Source organism: Balaenoptera physalus, assembly GCF_965194825.1.
Source record: "Balaenoptera physalus genome assembly, chromosome: 13".
Taxonomy (NCBI): domain Eukaryota; kingdom Metazoa; phylum Chordata; class Mammalia; order Artiodactyla; family Balaenopteridae; genus Balaenoptera; species Balaenoptera physalus.
In genome coordinates, this window is record NC_138892.1 from 47,043,756 (window position 1) to 47,066,151 (window position 22,396).

Here is a 22,396-nt window from a genome sequence, read left to right on the forward strand (position 1 = left end):
ACTTGGATGCAGTGTGATATGTAAAAATTATTTCTACTTGAGATGGTTGCATCGTCTCATTTAGCAACAACTTCACCTTAAATTATCCATCTTTCAGCCACGTTAGGTGACCAATACTGAGAACAGTGTTAGCCCTAAGTTAGAAAGAGGAGAACAGGAAGTTTAAGATTCTCAAGTTAAGTCCTTGTGGAGATGTCCTTTCCAAGAGACCAATGTCTGCAATAGTCTTCCACTGGGGTGTTTTAACTATTTGTTATAACGACATAAACACTATAGGAGAGATATAAATTCAAACTTTATCATGACCCATGACTTTGTAAGATACTTTCAGATTTCCCTGGAGCTTTATTTGAAATTCCATGGAAATAAAAGACTTATTCAGGTAAAAGATGGGGAAAGTGAAGTGGAAGGACGGGGGAATTCACTCAAACACTCTCACCTGAAATAAGCTTATACTTGAGTTGGGTGGATAAGGTTAGTGTCTTCTGGACCCATTTCTAATTTGATGCTAGAAAAAGATTTGTGAACAGATTTTTAAAAAGCCAACTTCACTTTTAAATGCCTTAGTTTCCAGTTGAACACTTCTTCCCCCAACATGAGCTAAGGCAACATAGTAGATTACGTATTACTCAATCGGTCTTTGAACTTTCCAGCTGTAATTCACTGTGATGAAGCAGAAAAACACAGATCTATACTTCATTGGTCAGAAAGCTTTTGTACTGTTATAGGTGCAATTTCATACTTAACTTTTATGGTACAAAAGACACGTCATGATAATATGTCTCTCTGATTATTTCTTGGCACCAATGAGGACTTTTGTTTTCTCAAAAACAATCCTATCAGTCATTACCAAAAAATTGGCCTTAAATGTAATTCTGGACCTAAAAGCAATTCTGCACATCTGGTCTCTCTTCTCCCAGTGAGTTACATCTTCATAGGATTTAAAAAAAAATAATTGAGAGTAACCTTCAGGTGTGGTTGGCAATAAGCACATATGTCTTCATATGTTGGAGAAACAAGAGAAGGTGGAGGGGCAATGAAGTGGTCATGAAGAAATAGGTGTCTCTGGAACCAATTAATTAATTAACTCATTAATTAATTCCACAAGCATTTATTGAGTGCTTGCTACATAACAGACACTGTACTAGGTGCTGATAATTTAAAAGTGAATAAGATAGATATCCCTGCAATAATAGAAATGAGACTCAGGCAAGACAATCATTAGTCTCAAAAATACTTATTTGCCATTAGTATTGTGACCCATACTATGTTGAAAAGTTACAAGGTATTAGGAGATCATATTTCAGAGGGGTCTCATGTGGACTGAGGAATCCAGGAAGACTTCCTCCATGGGAAAATGACATTTAAACAAAATTCCTGAAAGATTAATGGAAGCCAGTGAAATGAGGGGCAAGGGAGAAGAGGTCCAGACAGAGAGACCAGCATGTCCAAAAGACTAGAGGCAGAACATGATGCATTTGAGGGGCTAAAAGGCAGAAGATAACTGTCAGATTTACAATTCTGGGTCCTCACCTTCCCATGAAATCCATTCTCTTCCATCTAGTTGTCAAGGTGACATCTTCACCTGGATGTCTAATAGACAGCTCAAACTCACCAAGGACAAAACACAGCTCTTGACTTTTTCTCCTAAAACCTGTTCTTCCTCCAATGTTTGGCATTTTAGCATTGCTATTTACTTAGCTGCTTAGACCCCCAAACCTTGGATATTTAAGTCTTCTTTTGCTCTCACATTCACTCCCTTAGCAAATTCTGTTGGATATGCATTTAAAACATCCCCGCATATAGCTGCTTTTCAAAAGCTCTTCTCCAGCTGCCTCGGTCTAAATCACCACCTTCAGGCCAAAGCAAGAGCTTTCTGACTTCTCTCTCTGTCTCCACCTTTGCACTGCCTCAGTCTATTCTGCAAGCATGAGCAAAGTATAGCTTTTAAGCATCAATCAGATCCTGGGACTTCCCTGTTCAAAACCCTGCAAGGACTTCCTGTGACATTTGGACTCCAACTCACATGCTGTCCTACCTTTTCTGGCCCTGCCTACTTTTCATTTACCATCTTATGCCACTCTCCCCTTCCTTCATCTGTCCCCAAGAGTCATCTTTTTCCTCACAAGGTGCAGTGCATGCATGATTTACATTTTTTTAAATTTTCAATGAAATTGTCTGTAAGCTTGAATGTTTTATTGACCTCAGGAATAAATTCAATGGACCTGTCGTTAATGAATGCATTTTCAGTTGCTTCATATAACTCTGTTTAACAAAAATCACTTGTGTGAGATTAAAAATAACTCCTTCTATAGAGCAGAATAACCTGATATCATGTAATTTTTAGTCTAGAGGGGCAATAACTGCTATATGACTTTTAGGATAAAAACATTATTTTAAAATAATTAAAATTTTATTATTACCAAACAAAATATACTTTCTTATACTTTTATATATTATGTTAAGCCTTGATAGACTTAGTTTACTTTTATCCTTATGAAGATAGTGGTTTAAATAGAATGCCTGTTCTGAGGTAGAGGATAAAAATGAAAAGAGCCTTTAGGGTTTTTTGAATGAAGACTGGACTACAGCCTAGCACAGCATTTAAAACTTTTTATTCTATGGGCTACTGACATTTCCCAACATATGCAGAGGTATTTCATGTAAATAGGATTCTGGTGCCAGATGAGTTTCAGAAAGGATGGGTTAAACGAGACTGTGTCTTTAATTCAGGATTTCCAGAGCCTGTAATTTACTAATGTGCGCTCGGAATCCCAGGGTGGGGACCCAAGCAGCATTTCCCATTGCCACCTCTTCACAGAGCCCCTCTTCTGCAGAACATGGTTTGGGAATTGCTGATGGACTGAGACCCAAGGGATGTTGGTATAACGCACAGCGTACTAGCAGGGTGGCTTCATAGGTGGGCAACCTGGGCAGTCCTACAAGGCCCAGCTCTCAGAAGGGGCCCTGTGTCTGGTTAACGCTCTGCTGGCACCATCTAAGTGTTTACTGTCTCTGAACTTGAGTTTCGCAGGTGAAGTCCGAACGGACACTGGAGCATGCGCAAAAGCAGAGGCGTGGCACGGAGCGCAGCGTGCGTACGGGAGGGGCGAGGCCCTCGCGGCCCCGAGCGGTGGACCAGGCTTGCCCGGCGTTCGTGCGCCTTGGGCCAGTCCGGGCGCCCGGGGGTTCGGAGGAGGCAGCTGAGGCTGGAACCTGGCTCCGCACTGACGGGGCCCTTGAATGCAGCAGCAGTGGCCGCCGCAGCACCCTGGCCCCCAGGAGAGAGGAGGGCTCCACTTGGGGGCAGCAGCAGGACAGGGTGGGAGGCCGGCTTGCCTCTCGTTCCCGTGGCCAGTGTCCTTCCTGTGGCGTCTGCAAATGTATTAACTTTCAGGCCTGAGCATTGGGACAGGACCTGCTGGCACTCAGGTAATAAGCTAGTCAGCAAATATTACAAAATAAAATTGTTCACATGGATAGTCCAATAAAGCATAATCGGAGTTGCCAGAATTCTCAAAAGATTTCAGAATCTCTGGTTTTGAAAATTTCTGTGACATTGCAAAGCAAATTCTGCATTTGTAGACTTAGAAGTTAAATTTAAAGATCGTCACAGCCATTGGAAAACAATGCTATTTTCGAATACACCTTTGGATGAACCAATTATTAAGAGGAAGACAGTTTTAAAAATTCCTCGTGGCTGGAGATAGAATGCACAAAGAGGCACTTTGAACTATGCGCAAATCATGCAGCCAGTTTTGGGTTTTGGTACAAACTCCACAAGTTACAAGAAATGTCAGAGGAAACGTTAAAATGCCGTTGTGTAAATTTACATTTACATCTAAATTCAGACTTACGTGAAACTGGTACGTGTGAAGAATTAAATCTTTCCAGAAAATTGCTCCACAAGAATCATTAGTTCTAGATGTACTAAAATTTATATTTTGAAATAATTTATCCACAATTTATTTCTTTGTTGTCACAGTCTATAAAATACTCTTAACAGCTCTATTAGCAGTTGCATTAGCAGAAAGATCTTTCTCTAAATTAAAAATTACCAAATTATCTGTGGTATTTCATTTGCCAAGAGTAGCTGACATCACTTTCAATTATATCAATTGAAAATTAAGTTGCTAACTGTATAATTTTAATGAACTAACAAAAGTAGTTTCAGCAATCCAAGCCAGAAAACTTTTACAATTAATCAAGATATAATATAAAATATTATTTTAAATTTTATCATATAAAATTATAAACCAAAATGATTTTTTTGCAATTTGTAAGTTTATGCTGGGACTCATATATCACTATTACCCTTGTTACGTTTTATAAATATTAACATTTTTAAGGGAAAACTTTGTTTTTGTGCTTTTTTTAAAAATTGAAGTATAGTTTATTTACAATATTATATTAGTTTCCGTGTCCAACGTACTGATTCAGTATTTTTATCGATTATACTCCATTTAAAGTTATAAAATATTGCTATATTTCCCTGTGCTGTACAATATATCCTTGTATCTTATTTTTTGTACATAGTAATTTGTACCTCTAATCCTCTCTCCCTATTTTGCCCCTCCCCCAATCCCTTTCCCCACTGGTAACCAGTAGTTTGTTCTCTGTATCTGTGAATCTGTTTCTGTTTTGTCATATTTATTCATTTGTTTTATTTTTTAGATTCCACATATAAGTGAAGTAATACAGTATTTGTCTTTCTCTGTCTGACTTATTTCACTAAACATAATACCCTCTAGGTCTGTCCATGTTGTTGCAAAGGGCAGAGTTTCATTTTTTTTAATGGCTAACATTCCATTGTATGTATACACCACATCTTCTTTATCCATTCGTCTGCCGATGGAAACTTAGGTTGCTTCAATACCTTGGCTTTTGTAAATAATGCTGCTGTGAACATTGGGGTGCATGTATCTTTTTGAATTAGTGTTTTCATTTTCTCTGGGAGTGAAATCGCTGGATCATATGGTAGTTCTATTTTTGTATATTTTTGTGCTTTTATTGTACTTTTCCCCTGCTTTTTGAACAAGGCGTCTCACATTTTCATTTTGCAGTAGGGCCCAGCAAATTATGTAGCCAAGCCTTGATACCGGGCATGAAATGATGAAACAAAGTTGTTCATGCAACTTCCCTGAAGGGTGTTTTGAAGGAAGTGTCAAGGTAGTGGACAAATGTGTGATTTGTTTTAGGTTTGGATTCTGTAGCAAAATTTGCACTTTTTACCAAGCAAGCTTTAAAATCCTTCTCACTTTCATAGCACATAAGAACCTGGAAGGCAATGTAGGCCAATAGCTGAGAACATAGAAGATACAAAGAAAAGTTTGCACATCTGGCATTGTCAATAGAATTATTAGCAGTTGGTTTCCTTCAAGAATTAGAAAAGTCAAGGTCAACTCCTGACAGGGGAAATACAACAGAGTTCCCTAAATGAGAAGAGGTATCTATCCTTAGGGTTGTGTACTTCCAGAATGTCAAAAGGATGACTTTTACGTAAAGCCTGAGAATAGGTGAGGTGGAATCTTGGGGTGTGTTTTTATGAAAGCTGTGTGTGTGTGTGTGGTGTTGTATGTGTTGTCATGGAGGTGGCGGTGGAGATGGTGGTGGTGATCATGGAAGGGATGACTTGCCTGCGGAGATAAGAGGGCACAAGAGCATGAAGGACCTAACAGGCCATGTTATGGATTTGGGGCTTTATTTTAGAGAATCGGATGGTCCTATAATTCTGGAAGCAAAACACTATTTTTTCAATAATCTTTGGCTCATAATGTGATGTGGAATAGTTTCCCACAGCATATTTCAACAATAATTTACTAAAGAGAACTGTTGATTGATGACATCATCTTTGTGAATCAGGAAGTGCGATGAAAATTATAGCTTCCTTACTCTGTGAAGAATTTTCACAGGTTGTTTCCCATAGGAGAAATTGGGCCAGTCTTTGTTCTAAGAAAGCTCCATGACTACGTGGGATGCTTTATGGCTTGTTTCACTCCCTTTGATGAATGGATAAAGTGCTTTGAGCAGGCAACCAGAGCAAAAGCTGCAACAATGAGCCTGAGTAGATGAGAGGACTAATTTTAATATCATGATTTTATATTGATGAATGTTTTCCTAGCCCTGACATTATGTAATAGATTATACAACCTCGGTGACTACTGATAAACTTTGTTTTTAATGTGACCAAACATTGAATTAAAAAATTCAGGTATAAGGAACAGGACCTGTAACCCAAGACATTTAAGCAGACTTAGAGGCATGTCCTAAGAACTTAAAGAACTCTCAAATTTGCAAAAAATACTAGATTATTTAATATTTTGAATAATTCAGTAAAGTATAACAAAACTATAATGTGACATCTTGAGAGCTTAATTACACATTCCGCTCTAAACGTCTATATAATTTTTGGCCAAGAACCATTCACTGTTTTTTCATTACCATTACCAGCACTAGCAATTGGCTTTCTTTTCAGGACCATATTCCACCAAGAAACAAAACTTTATTACTTCTCAGGAAATGCTGAATAAACGATAATGAGTAAAACAGGAGAGGCAGATTGAAATGCTTGAAAAACACTGGCAGTTGACGTAAATGAAAAAAGAGAACCATTTTTAAAAATTCAGATGACTATTCTTTTACTTTATGAAATATAATGATTCAAGTGTAATAATAAAAGGCAACTTAACCTGGTTTCATCTGGGAATAATACAGAGTAAGGAGTGTGGCAAACTAAAGAGTACACATCCAGCTAATTCTTGCCACATAGGAATTTTTTAAGAGAAGCTATAAATATTTTCTTTTTTTTAATTAAAAAGAATCTGACTTCTTTCAGTTTTTAAACTTTGGCTAGATTTTTAAATGCCACGAAAACCAAACAAAATATGTCAGCAGGCTGATTAACCCCAGAGGCAGCCAGTTTGTGAATGCTTGAATACAGAATAATCCAGGCCCACTGAGATGTTATACTAGACAGTTTACTAGACCGGTGTTCTCCAAAGAGGGATATGGAAGGAGAAAGGGAAGGGGGAGGGGAGAGAGAGAGACACCAAGCTCAAAATGTTTTATTAATAAGGGTGAGCAATCAAAGAAGTTTAGAGATCCTGGCTGTGCTAGACTCACCAGCTATAGCACACCAGCCTTACGACTCATGAAATTCACATTAATTTCTCAGCAAAATTAAAAAAAACTACTATAAACCTTCGGGGTAGCTTAAGACCACCTGAAACTGCATCTATAAAATGCCATGCATCTATTATATCTTAATTGTACTACCAATCAATTATCTTACAGAAATCTAGGACAAAATTGAAGGCTGTTTCTTACTTTAAGGATGAGGAGATTTAACTCATATCAGTGTCAAACTAGAACATTTCTTGATGGAACAATATCTGTTTTAATTTTTACATGAATTATTAGGATTATAGACTAGAGAACAAATGAATTGTTCTAGTGACCTTTGGAAATATGGAGAAAAACTCATGCACAGTGTGTTTCCATGAGAGTAGTTTTCCTTATTAATTGCCTAGAGCCCTAAAGAATTATTTATCCAGGGCCTACTCTATCATGCCCTTACTTTATGGAGCTAAGGGGAGGCTCACAGAGAGCAGAACTGCCCTGTGGTTTTTCCATATTTCATTCTGTTTTCTTTTCAGGGAGGGAGTAAATCTCACTGTGATCTCACTGATGAATAGGCAGTCTTCAGTCTGGTAGCATTAAACAAGCACCTGTTCATTCTGATGATTTTATGATGGCTTGTTTCATTTCAGTTTATTAATACATTAAAAAGTCTGAATAGTTAGAAGTCTTGAGCCCCTCCTATGTTACTGCTGCTACTAGATAGTTATATATATCATGTTGAATCTACATAAAAACACCAAAAGATTGATGTTACGATCTCCACTTTGTACTAGAGGAAAATAAGCCTCAGAGTGGAAAACTTCTGAAAGCCACAGAGCTAATTAGTGGCTGAGCCATGATTTGAACTTGGGTTTTCCTGACCTTGAAATCTGGGTTCTTTACATCATACAGCATTGTCTGTCAGTTTACTCAATGCTTCTATTGATTCCAAGGTGCTTTTTCCCCCTCCATTTTAACATCTCTGAATTAGAGATTCACTTTACAATTAATATAGGTCATAGTTAGCAGCATTTTTTGTTCTTTCTTAGTGTCACATAAGATAAAAGTGTGTTTTACAATTAATAGAGTCTTTTACTTTATGAAGCATGGTAAGCATTCCAAGATCTGACAGCTAGAGAATGATGGAACTATGATCTAAACTTGGAAACCTGGAGAAGGACAGGGAGCAAGATTAATAAAGAGAAGCCCTCTGGCTTCCCAATTTCCCTTTCTCCCTCCCTCCCTCTCTCTCTGCACCACCCTCTCTCCTTTTCTTTTACAAAAGAGCACCTTGTTTCTCTGGAATCTCACTAGTCCAAACTGATGGTTGACCCTGGTTTCACGAAGCTATCAAAGCTCTCTGTCTTCACTGGGATCGTGGTCTATAGACATTGGTGCCGTGAGGAGCAAAGGCTGAGGTGGCTTATTTAACAGGACAGGGTCTTCTCACCTGCTTTTCCCCTGATCTGCAATTCATGTATTATAGATAAGATACTACTTTCTGTTACTGTTCACTTGAGATTTTACTGTGTTTACAATTGGAAAAACTCACTTTGAGAGACAAGTGTCTCTATTCCCACTTTTCTTTCATCTAATGTTAAAGCTCTGGCTCCCTCTGGTCTAGATATATGAGCTCTTAGCTTATCTATAAAACAAAACCTAAAGGGTGAGTGTAAGGGAACTGGTTGTTCAACCCTTTGTACAGTCTCTATTTTTAACACTTTATCTTCTACAGTTATCAAAGGGATGTTAATCTATATCAGTTGAGGTTACTTTAGTAAATATAATTTTTAAATTGCTTTAAAAGTTCTGGTGACTCTCAGTTGCACAGAGAATGAAAATGCAACTGCTCAGGTGTTCACCTCAAATCATCCTTAATTTGACCTTTCCCTGCCTGTCTGGCTTTATTCCACTGCACTGTACCCTCCGTGCCATCTAAGTACACAGCAGCCCTAATGCAGTCCCATCATTGTACTTCCTCTCCTTTCCTTTGAATCACACTTCACTGACCCACCTCTGTCTTCGCTCCAATCAGTGACAAATGTTCTATTTTTACTTTCTTGTCAGTTGCTTGTGACCAGGAGGTAGATGGACCTAGAAAGGAAAGGTAGAACATTCCTTTTCTAACTGCTCAAAGCATTCGATTGTCATGTGACTCTTTCCTTGGAAGATATAGCAAATTGACTTGCAATCTAAGAAACTCTTGCATTCTCTTTATTTATGAATTTGTGATTCTCTGATTTTCAGCTCACTTATGCTTTCCTCAGCCATGACGGCCTCGTTCTCAGGTGCCTTTGAGGATTCGTGCCTCCCTGCTCCTGCTTGCACGCGCCCACCAGAATTTTTTACTCTCCACCGTAATGCTTACCCGCTAATTCTTCCCACCTCGTGACAGTAGCCTGTGCTTGTTAGAATTCTGAGTGTTGGAATTTTAACTACAGTCTGCATCTCCTGAGCTTTCAAGCATCACATTTGCCAGGCCTTCATTTGAAGGCGTTACCATTTTTCCCGATAGCACATGCACGCTGAGTCAGATTTTGAACACATTTGCCAAGGCACCTTTTTTTTTTTCTTTTTTTTAACACACACAAAGGAATACACTCATATATTCCCTTCTGTGGGGAAAATGAGCATATTCATTCATAAAAAACATATAGTAAATTATAAAATCAAGGGGTTTTTGTCATTGTTGTTTTTCTCTTATCCTTTGGCAAAGAAAACAAACACAGAAAAGCTGAATGCCGAAAGTGATGATGTAGCCAAAATTTTAGTACTCCTTTGAGTAAGAATCTCTAGGATTGTGGGCTAGAAGAGTATTGGTAGAATCTGGGTGTTGAGAAACTTAAAATGACCATCATGCTAAGAATTCATGTTATATACACGTACTAGGTTTTTCATGTGACTGATAGTCTTGTCAGTAATAGGGCATGAAATATACTTCAAAATCCATTAAAATAATTGTTTGGAAAATCAACCTGCTGCTTCATCAGGTGTTTGGCTTTTGGGGGGAAATGTGCACTTTATAAAATGATGGAACTGTCCTTGCATTAAACATAAATGGAAAGGACCATGTTTTGAAAATCGTTTCTAAGGCACTGTATTAGTTACCTATTGCTATATAACAAATTATCTCAAAACTTAGTGGCTAAAATCATAATAAACATTATCTCACAAAGTTTATGTGATTCAGAACTTTGGGAGTAGTTTAGCCGGGTGTTTCGGGCTCAGGGTGTCTCTTGATGTCACAGTCAGGATGTTGGCCAGGGTACAGTCTCATGTGAAGGTCTGACTGAGGCTGCAGGATCCACTTCCAGGGTGGTCCACTCGCATGGCTGGTGTATTGGTGCCGGCTGTTGGCAGGAGGTTTCTGGTCCTCACTATGTGGACCTTTCCCTAAGGCTGGCTGAGTGTCCTCAATATATGGCAACTGTCTTCCCCCAGAGATCACTGCAAATGATCCAGGAAGTCAAGGTGGAAGCTGTAATGTCTTTTAGGACTTAGCCTTGAAAGTCACATACCATCATTTCCACAATATCCTGTTTGTTGCTCAAGTGAGCCCTATTTATTGTGAAAGGGACTGCATAAGGGCATCCATTGGGAGTCATCTTGAAAGCTCACTACCATAATTACTCATTAATTTATTAATGTGTTGATCAAATTTCCCTGAGAGTGTCTATTGTGTAAAAGTGTCTGGGCTAGCTCTGGCAGTAGTTGCAAAAATTTTGTTTACTTATTTAACAAGTTTTTTGTTAGTACCTCCTATGTGCTGGGCATTCTTTTATGCATTGAGTATTTTGCAAAGAGCAAAACAAATCAAGTTCTGCTTCCTTGTAGCTTATATTTTAGTTGGGGTGGAAAAGAACAGTGGATAAACAGATAAATGTGTAATGTGTCAGGTGATGATGAATCTATAGACAAAAAGCAGATTACGAGAGAGAGAGAAACTAATAGGAGGGTAGGTCCTATTTTATATGGGTGATCAAGGAAGGTTTCTGTGATAAGGTACCATTTGTGCAAGACCCTGCTAAAGTTGCCCCTACCTTCTAAGGTGGCCCAGGTGCTGGGGAGAGCAGAATGTTTGAGGCAGAGGAAGCGTTCAGTGCAAATGTTGGTGGAAAGATGCATGGAAGAGCAAAACAGTCTACGAGAAGTTCTTTATAAAGGTCTCCTTAACTATGTTAGGGCTACTAGTAGACTTTGTAACCTTTGATTCTTTTCGGTTTCACTCCTTTTAAATCTAAGTCCAACACTTGAAGCCTATTTAAAGCGCAAGAATTTCCTTACCATAAAACTCAAACCCAGCTTATAAATATTTTTTATTCCCCTCATGTTGGCTTACGTGGCTCCTTAGACCAGTCTGCCCAGTGGCTGTTTCAAATCTGTCCATGGTCCTCAAGCTCCAGACTCCAGCTGAACCATGATTTTCCTCAGTAGCTTATCACTTACTCTCCTTGAAGATCAAGACCATCTACCAGACACTTTCTCTTTGCCTCAAAATGTGATGGAAACTTTAAGTTCCTTATTTTATGTCTTCAAATAGAGATCCGCCATCCTTTCCAAATGTTATCCCTTCCACCTGCGCTTTAGGTGTACCCTTTCACATGTGTTCATGTGACTTTGGCCTTAAACCACTGTCTCTTACCTTTTTCTTCCAGTTTAATTTTCTTTCTCATTGCTCACTGCTCCTTTCCTTCTCTTAAAAACATTCTACGGTTTCTACTTTCCTTAACAAATAATTCTTCCTTCCCGCCTTGTTATCTTATGTCATAGTTTTTAGTGAGGCCAACAGAGTCACCTGAAGTATTTGGTAAAAATGCAGGTTTCTTTCCCAGATCTGCATAATCAGATTTCTCTAGGGGGTGGGGCCAGCAGAGTCTATTTGAAAAAAGTTCTCCATATCATTCTGATGAGCAGCTGTGTTGGGGAACTGCTGGTATATACTCTTTGATTTTTTTTTCTTACAAGATATTAATTCATTTTCTTACTGCATTCTAATTCTCAATTTCTTTCCTCCATCAAAACTCATTTCTCACAGCGTTCCAGTGGTATCTCAATATTCAAAGCCAATGACCTTTGCTCAGTCTGTGTCGTGTTTGTATTTAGTGCATCATTTGATCTTATTGACTGCCATCATCTTCTTGGAACTTTCTCATCTCTCTCAAGTTCCGTAACACTGAAACCGCAAGGTTAAGACATTAGAAAGATTTGACGTAAGTTGTGATTACTATTACCATTTTATATCTATAAAACTCAGGGATGGAAAAAGTAAAAATAAATCATTACCTGAACTAAAGGTAGATATTCTTGAATCCTGTTTTTCTAAATGTCCTCAAGAACATTTGGGACACTAATTATCTTCTTTTTTATTTCATCATTCTTGAGTCTTATTGCTTTCTAGAATCCACCTGAAACTTAATATATGTATAGCTACAACCTTAGCACAATAACATTTCCTTTAACTTGTATATTAGGAGACTGTTTGGTCAAAGACCAGTGATACTTCCTTCTACATGCCAGATCCTAAGCTAATTAATTCTTTCAATGAGTCCATAAGTGCCAAGTTTAGAACTCTAAGGCGTAGTCATTAATTAGAAGGTTTTCTATTTGAAGACCTTTCACCTTCTACTTTCTATTCAAGATTATGTTTATTAATGTGGTAGAGATGCCTAGCTGTCTACCAAAAATACATGCTTCCCTTTCCACGTGGTGGAAAGGGAAGCATGGGAAAGGGCTGCCCTGTCATTGACAGCATCTGCCAGCCTCCTCCCATCTCACCCCGTCCATATATCAAGGTGTGGCCTCATGACTAGTTCTCACCAATGAAATATGAGCAGAACTGATGGAGCATATGGGGTAGAGATTTTAGACAGCAGATGAGTTTTGAGTCTTGAAGAGATCTCAGAGACCCTTGGGAATGATGGATCCACAAGGTGGAAGGGAGTCTGGGTTCCTAAACATCGTCCACAACCAGGAACATTCTCACTGGACTGGTACATGAGCAAGAAATACACTTTTGTTGTGTTAAGCCATTGAAACATAAATATTTGTTTATTTGAGCAATAAGCTGTCTTATTCGGTCATAATGAGTTATTGGCCTCATAATGAGCTATAGTTTCTCAGTCATTTGCTGGTGAGTTTTTTTCTCCAAAGTTTCAAATTTCTGAACAGAACTAGTGATGCCCTCTCCCTACCACCACCTCCACGTAGGAGGTACAGACAAAAAGGAAAAAATGGTAAAATGACAAAAGCTCAAGATCCATGGCCTAGTCACCCAAATTGACCAGGGCTCCCCTGGCCAATTTCCCTAATCCCTCTCTTTTCCTCTTTTTAAAGTCAAGTCATGTGATATAATAAAATTGTCGTTGACTGGGGCTAGCAAAGCACACAGGACTCTGGACTTGATTCAGTTCTACCGTGAATTGTGCTGCATGGCCTTACATAGGTTTTCTGACTACTCTGGGCCTCAGTTTCTATCATGTGAAGTGAGAAGCTTAGATTGATAATCTCCAAGTTCCCCTACAAATAATACTTTAAATAAAGATATGTGCAATGCTTTTAAATGAAGACTAGATAATTATTCCATTCTTTAAAAGTAACTCAGCTAACCCTTTATTTTTAAAGATTTTTTTGACGTGGACCATTTTTAAGGTCTTTGTTGAATTTACCACAATATTGCTTCTGTTTTTCGTCTTGGTTATTTGGCCACAGGCGTGTGGGATCCCAGCTTTCTGACCAGGGATTGAACCCACACACCCTGCGCTGGAAGGCTAAGTCTCAACCACTGGACTGCCAGGGAAGTCCCTGAGCTAACCCTTTCTAATAGCATATTTTAAGAAAGGCACTGCATTTTTCACTGTGAGGGAGAAAATAATAAACATTACTTGGCTCTGGGAAAGTGTGTGTGAAAAACAGAAAACTTACACAATCAATACAAATAACTATAACTTCTCAGTTGGTTAATAAAAGGGGGGCAAAGTCCTGGGAAGAAGCATAGCTTACACCCTGAGACGTTGGGTCGATTCTGACCCAGATCTTGAAACATCTGAGTCAAGTGTTTACTTACTCCAAGTGTAGTGTAGGTGAAAGGGCTGGGCTGAGACAACTAGCGGTAGGGACATTACTTTCCTGGCAAAACGCTTAGAGTGTCTCTTAGCCCAGGATCATCCGTGGGCCTTAGATTTCTTGCAAAGTAGTTCAGATTTCAGATCATCTAAAATTCTTGGAGAGGCCTAAAACCACACAGGCTTCTGTGAATTCTCTGGATCAACCAAGAATTGTGGCTTTATGCAGTGCCATCATTCCCAACACTGGGTGCTGCAGGGGAAAGTATGAATCAAGTACTATGCTTTGGCTCCAAGTGGACCCAGTGTTGCCCTTAGGCCTAGGACCTAGGCAGAAGAGGCAAAAAGGACCCCTACCTTGAGCCTCCCCCACTTTAGAGGCCCCCCTACATTAGAGGGTCCTGCACTGGTACTCCTCTGGCTATGTTCCTCCCCTTGAAGCAGTCAAGGGAATGTGCCACAGACCTCAGAGTCCCCTGCCCAAATGGCTCTGAGCCAGCATGCAGGCCTGGGAGGGCCTCTTGCCTGCTCAGTCTGCCCAAAGATTGCCCGTGCTGCCAGTGTGTGCCCCCCTCGGCTGAGATGTGGCCAGAGGGTGGCTGTTTTCAGGGCCATGGATAGAGTTCGCACATACTGGCTGGGGAGTCCACACACATGCAGGTGTGGCCCCTCACGGTGTTCACGAAAGGTGGGATAAGTCACTGCAGGCAGGAGGTCAGGTTCTAGCGTGGAACTTGGAGGAGTCTGAGAAACCTAAATTCAAACTGAGCTTCCAGACCACTGTGAAGGCTTATTTGTCCAGCTAGCAAAAATGAGCATGTGTTACCTAATAGAGTGTTAGCTTAGTGTCTGTTAGGTATTTGGCTTATGATGTCTGGATCTCCATTTGCACTGTTACTCTGGAGTCCATGAATGCTAGGAGTGGGCCTGAGTGACCAGCGTTGTGTGACTGCACAAGAGGAAGTTGGATGGTACGTTTGCCCCAAAGCATTTACATTGATCTCTTCACCTGCACTAAGGCCCCTAACTTTCCTTGGACAAACTCAGATCAACACAAGGTATGTGTGTATGACTCAATTACACAGATTTTACTGGGTTTTTTTTTTTTATGCTTCGTAGAGTCAAAGGCTTTGCTCATGGTGTTCAATAAATAACAGTTGTCAACAGGTGTGATAGTTGATGCCTGCAGAATCAGTTTCCTTGTGGTTATTTAGACATATTGTCTCTCAAAATAGTAATTCTGTCTAGTGTTCCAGAGATTCACTTGGCTGGGAGGTGTTCACATCCTAGTCTTAATCCTCAAATTCCTGCCTATCAGTTCAGTCTTACACTAGTCAATTCTGGGGCAGCTGTTCAAGCAAATACTACTGTGGAGATCCACTCAAGGGATTCTTCTTACATAGCTGTTTGAATTCCAAGGTAGGTGTTAATGGAAAGTGATCTGGATTATCTCATGAGTGTAATCCTGTTACTGTAGTTTTCACAGAGTGTGGGTCTCTGGTGCAGGTGCTTTAGTTATAGCCTAGTTAAATATCATTACCCTATAAATCAGTGCATACAGTAGGTCTGAGTATATTAGTGACTTTTTGGGTGGGCTAAAACTGACTGGAGGTGGAAATCCAAAGGGGTGTGTTATTTTTCTCATTGACAGTAAATTCTAAGGTCTTTTTCTTTAAGTACAGAATTGAATGAATGAAAACAGCAGATGGTAGTCAATCCTTTGTGGCTCATCTAAGCAACTGAGCTTTCCCCAAAGCTCTAGAAAGGTGCTGATCTGTAGGGGTGGCAAACTCACCGGCCTATGATAGGGGCCAAGCTTTAGGGATTTAAATTAATGCGAGAATATTTAAGCCCATATTTCACCTCTAGTCATTTATAGTCACTTTAAAAAAAAAAAAGACTGCGTGGCAAACAATGCTGGTTGGGCTTGTTTGTACCCTCTGACTTGGAGGTGACCTCCATGGTCTGATTTATGATTTCCAGCACACTGAGAAAGTTTCTTTTGCCTTAAATAGCTCCCTTATATGAATGGAACAGTGCTTGAAATTCCACTATTATAAAGGCATTCTTTCAGATTAACCAATCTCTCTCTTCATACACTTCAAAAAAAAAAAAGAATATGTCTTGATAGGTATTTATATCAATAATTTTTTCCTTCATGAGTGTTGCAGGGCCCTGATCTCAAAAGAGATAGGGCACTGTTGCAACAAAGATGGGCAGAAGGAGATTAGGAAACAGAAATAACGTTCTGCTAAACGAAACTCCCAAATTTATTCAGCTATGACCTGACAGGCATTCTTTAAAAGAGTATCTCATTTCTTTCTCAAAAAGAAATTGTGATTTAGGAGTAAGTATTCTTGTTGACCACACAAGGAAACAACCTAGGAGCAATTAAGTGGCTTGCCAAAGATCATATAGTGATACAATGCATCTAGGACTCAAATCTAAATTCTTTTGTCCTGAGTTTTATGCTCCTTCTACTACACCTTGTATTTCCTAAATCATGCTGTCCAGGAGTAAATTTGTGATAGTCCCTGCTGTGGAAAATTATAGCTTCAGTTAACCAAGCACCTTATATGTGTGATAAGCTCTTGGGAGCCAGGTGGTCTGGGATTGTCTCAGTTCCAGCAATTAATGACTGTATAATTTTGGGCCAATTACTTACTCCCCTTGGATTGTATCTATAAATAGGAATAATAATCTTACCTACCTCATGGGTTTATTGTGAAGATGATTTGAGAAACTACATGTAAAGTGCTTAGAACAACTGGCACACAATAACTGCTCAATAATTCTTAGCTATTATACTTATTACCTCATTATATCCTTCCCAAAACGCTCTTAGGCACATATTATCCCTATTTATAGATAGGTAAACTGGACTCAGGAAAGCTAGGTGACTTGCCTAAGATCAGGATCAAACAAACTAGCAAGAAAGCTAGTTTATTTTATACCAAGTTTCATTCTACACTCTGCTGCAAAGTTGAGATGGTGCTTGTACATCTGATAGAACAGATGTTTAATATCCAGGACTGGCCTGCACATGGTAGAGAGCTGAAATAAGACTCTACGTACTCGAAGTAATCTCAAGGTTTATTTATTTATTTATCAATTTATTTATTATTGAGGTAACATTGGTTTATAACATTATATGTTTCATGTGCACAGCATTATAATTCGATGTCTGTCTATACTATGGCGTGCTTACCACAAAAAGTTTAGTTTCCATCCATCACTATACAGTATATACACTGTATACACTATACAGATTTCAAGGTTTTGAAAGCCACTGCCTGTCCAAAAGAGATTCTGTAAACAATGGTCATGGCTGTAAGTGTCCACGTTGGAAGTCTGTCTCCAAAAGATAGGAGAGTTTGGGACAAAGCCTGAAGTAGAGCATTGACTGAGTGAGAGTACAGAAGGGGAACAGATGGGTGAGGCTGGGCAGGCATTAGCATTACGAGATTGTTGGCCAAAGGAAGCGGGACTCAGGCAAGGGGATCACTCTTCTCCTACATTGTAATGTTTGCCTTAGGTTCAGTGCTGAGTCAATGGGAACAACCCAGATTTGTAGCTGTAAAAGATACTTATGCAGTGAAGGAGGTTCCATTTTTCATATTCTAATTCCCATTTCCAGATGATGAAATTGAAATTTAGAAAGATTAACAACACAAGGCCACAACTAGTAAAATTGCTGAGACAGTGCTTGAACCTGGAGTCTTCTGATGGCAAAGCCCTTGGCTCTTTTCATTACAGGGACTGCCTTTCAGAGGCCAGTTGCTGAGCACTGTGTACTGGGAATGGAAAGGAAACAGAAATGTGGGGCTGGATATTCACATATGTAGTGGATTTCACATCATTCCTTGATTTTGCTAGTTTATAAACCCATTGTGGAAGTGGCCTCTGTGATATCTCAGTATTAGCTTGCTTTGTGAGTAAATATTAAACCTCAAAAATATACTTTCTTGGCAATCGGTTTATACTGATTTAATATGATGTTAAATTGCTCATAGAAGTTAAATATATCTCGGGAGCCCGAAATTTGATGAAAGTTTCCCAGGATTTTTTTTTGCATGTTCATAAAATTTTACAAGCACTGCAATTTGTGGCTTCTGACAAAGTCTCTGCAAGGGACAATGAATTAATTAGAGAACGAGAAGTCTATTGCTCACAAATCTTTGTAATGCTGTGTTGTCATCCTTAGGAATTGCAATCCCAGAAAAGTCCGAAATTCAAGTGAGCCGCATACAAGCTGAAAATTCAACTGTCCACTGCAGCACTAGTCGAAGCAAAGGCAAGTCCAGAGTGAGGAGGAACAATTTTGGTCTGTATGGAAACAATCAGATTCCTTTCTTCCCTTGAGAGTGGATGCATAATTAAAAATAGGAAGTGATTACTTCCCTTCTGTATTTGAAAGAAAACTGAACAAGGAAAAGGCAGCTGGAAGAATTAAACCACAGGTGAAGGCAACTTTGCAACTTGGGAGGTAACTGCCACATAATTTATACTGCGTCATGAATTAGGTTCCAGATGAGGAGCATATTGGTGCACATAACACGTAGCAGCTCATTTGTATAATAAGCAGCAGGAGGATATTTTAATCTTTCAGATCATCACTATGTTAGTGAAAGGCAAGGATGATTTTAGCAAAAACTTCAACTAAATTGTGAACCCCAGACTGAAATGACGCTTACTAATTAGCTGACCCTCCCCCAATGGAAAACAATTTTTATTTTAGCATATATGTATTTTTAAAAATAATTTACAATATGCGTGCTTCCACAAAGGACTTAATACAACCTAATTCCACTCTAAAGAGAAAGCGAACTAGAATACAAGGCAAACTAAAGTGTGGGGGGTGTGTGTGTGTGTTTGTGTGTGTGTGGACAAACTAATAAAACTATCCAGAAGAATTCTAGATATTTTATATATATATTTTTTTAAAGAAATTCATGTTCTTTTATTTATTTATTTATTTATTTATGACTGTGTTGAGTCTTCGTTTCTGTGCCAGGGCTTTCTCTAGTTGCGGCAAGTGGGGGCCACTCTTCATTGCGGTGCGCGGGCCTCTCACCATCGCGGCCTCTCTTGCTGTGGAGCACAGGCTCCAGACGCGCAGGCTCAGTAATTGTGGCTCACGGGCCCAGTTGCTCCGTGGCATGTGGGATCTTCCCAGACCAGGGCTCGAACCCGTGTCCCCTGCATTGGCAGGCAGGTTCTCAACCACTGCACCACCAGGGAAGCCCTATTTTATATTTTTGAATGAAAGAATAAGAGGGCTAAATAACAATATGGAGGGATTTCCCTGGCAGTCCAGTGGTTAAGACTTCACGCTCCCACTGCAGGGGACATGGGTTCGATCCCTGGTTGGGGAACTAAGATCCCATATGCCGCGGGTGTGGCCAAAAAATTTTTTTAAAAAACCCCAGCAATGTGAAAATATTCTCTGAATATAATTCTACAAAACCAATATTTTTTCCATCTGTAATAGTTCAGTAATCCAATCACTTTTTGCCCCTTAGGAGGGCCTTTCAGGTTTTATTTGATGTTTTTAGTTCAGTTATGCTTTGTGACACTAACTGTTAGTGCTCACAAAAACTGAGTTTTTCTCCTTTCCCAACGCATTGCTGGGGTACATTTCCCAGAGTTCCTGTGTCTAGATAGGTCTGGGTGACTAGTTCTTAACGATAGTAATGCTTGCCACCTCTTAGCGAAGGTAGTTAAGAGCAGGTGTGCCTTCTCTGAGCACTGCCTTCTTCCCCATCCACTAGCTGAACACTGAAGGCAGTTGCTGGAGGCTTATCCAGCAGTGGGTCTGAAAAATGGGGTCCCAGGAGCAGTAGCACGTATGCCACCTGGAAACTTGTTCAAAATGCAGATTCTTGGGACCCACCCAAGGCCTACCAAGATCAGCAACTCTGGAGTTGGGGCCCAGCAATCTAGGTATTAACAAGCCCTCTAGGTGATTCTGAATTTGAGAAACACCCTTCAAGACAATAGCAAGGCCAGAGGTTGGAAGAATCATGGGTCCCTGGATGACTGCACAAAACAGAGACCCTTCTCCTGTCCCCCTTCTCACTTCACTGGACTGAGACAAAAGACACATATCGTATTACATTAAGCCCCTGAGACCTTCAGGTTACTTTCTACAGCAGTTAGCCCATCTTGACTAATACTGCTTCCTATTCCTTTTTCTGTTATTGCTCTTGAGGAATGCAACAACTTCCAGCTTTTGTCCTGGCTACCAAAAGTCCTGTAGGGAATGATGAAATAGAAATAAACCAACCAGCTGATAAACATTGTTTTCCCTCAGGTTATGCTATTCTCTCCCTCTTTGAATTTTCATGTACTGTTCCCTCTGCCTAGATTGTTACCTACTGCTCACCGAGCGAACTCCTACTCATCCCGCAAGCATCTCCGCATCTATAAAATCTTTTAGGAGCACTTTATATAGTATGCGGACCACCTTTCTACATAATCTTACAGAATTTCTTGCCCTTCAAAGATCTGAGCTCCCTTAATATGAGAGAAGCTTCTCAAACACCCAAAGTTTGGCATAAAGTTACATAAGATGCTCTTTATATAGTTGACATTTTTGAATTTTAAATTTTATGCCACATTTTTCTGTTTCCTCTCTTTAGGGGAAATGCTTTTCTCCCACCCTAAATATGTACTTCTACTGAATATGTGACTTAGTTCTATCCAATCAGAGTCCTTCTCTGAAATTTTTCTAAGTGGGCTTATCGGGAAATTTTAAATTGTTCTCAACATTGTAAGATTGCGTGACCCTGGAGCTATCTGCTGCCACGTTGACTGTCGTGGAAAAGTCTGTCTGTGAGAAAGAAAGAGGCGAACACTCAGAGATAACAGTGTCAGTTCTGACAATCTCCTACCCCAGGGATCCAGTCATACCTGAAGTTGGATCCACATCTCTGTGGTTTGGATACTTAGGTAATAAATTTTATTCCTTTGCTTTAGATAGTTTGCATTTCTATCACTGGCTTTCAAAAGCTGCAAGCTGTGATGAATATGGAAATCATTTTGTTCATTCCTGAAAAAGAGATTGCAATAGGCTTTGGGCTGCCAGGGAGAAGAGTGACCTAGAATAGTAGGATGAAGTGAAAAAAAAAAAAAAAAAAGAGTATTTAAGCACAGCACTGAGAGAGAATATAGAAAAATGTCAGATGAATGAAGAAAGTCATCTTGGTTAAGATAGAACAGTGCTTCTCAGATCTAATCCTTTACTTAATAGCTTCATGATTTTTGCCTTTTTGGTATACATCTATTTAACTTTTTAAACTTAAAAAAAATGTAGTCTCATTCTAAGCAATAATGGCAACAAAATTATGGGTTGATTTGCTGGTTTTAAATACATGGCTATTAGAATTTTTTAAGCTCATTGTGACCTCCTAAAGTGATTGTTTTTGTTACAAATGGCATGAATACCACACTGGGAAATACTGAGATAGAGGATCAAGTCTGCTGCGGGCTGGAGGGGGAGACATAGGGAGAATAGAGGAGGGAGAAAATCAGCCTCCTCCTCCCATGTCTTGAATTTAGCCAGCTTAGGAGCAGCTTTGCTACCTTTGGTTGATAGCCTGAGGTCTACAATGAATGCAGTAGACAGGAAAGCCCCCATGATATATGCAGACAATATGGCTGCCTTATGGCCATATCTGTTGTTAAAACATTGAAATACTTCTGTGCAAGCTGAAAAACAGCTATTGCTCTGAGCCCACATGGAGCTCCAACACCCTGGTGACCTTGGTCTCACCTCAGGACTGTCTGGATCACCCCATGATCCAGCAAGGAAAGGGGAAATGCCAGTACAGCAGGGAGCCTCTGGGACTTTGCGCCAGCCTTACGGCTAGCTTCTATTCTGATTGGTCGGTGCCTTTGCCAGCTCTTGTGAAATAATGTAAAACTCCTGGATATATTCCTTTATTACTGTATGGATCATGGTGGGTTGTATTTATCGACTAACTTGTCTGTTCTCCTTCCCAGATGGTCACTCGTCTAAAGATAAGAATTCTATTTGTCATTTTATCCACTGTCTGATATGAATGGAGTCGTCAAGTTGGAAAGAGGTGAGGAGTTGGCTGGGATCTAGAACTTACTTTCTGGCTGTTTAATCACGTATTAACTGTATTATAGGAAGACGTTAATAGCTGGGCAGGAGGCAATCAAGTGCTGGATTCTGAAGTTAGTCTGCCTGA

The 22,396-nt window shown here is 39.6% G+C and overlaps 1 long non-coding RNA gene across 5 annotated transcripts in view; it reads left to right on the plus strand.

Moving 5' to 3' along the window:
- The first annotated feature begins 2,149 nt into the window (after positions 1-2,149).
- The window catches only part of LOC309642030, a 117,547-nt gene continuing 97,300 nt past the window's right edge, over positions 2,150-22,396 (plus strand). For 4 of the 5 annotated variants that reach the window (XR_014252914.1, XR_014252915.1, XR_014252916.1 and 1 more), the window contains exon 1: positions 19,433-22,267. This is a non-coding gene — a long non-coding RNA (uncharacterized lncRNA). Of the gene's footprint in view, positions 3,433-19,432; positions 22,268-22,396 lie in introns of those variants that run through there. The other variant, XR_014252913.1, reaches the window with a different exon arrangement.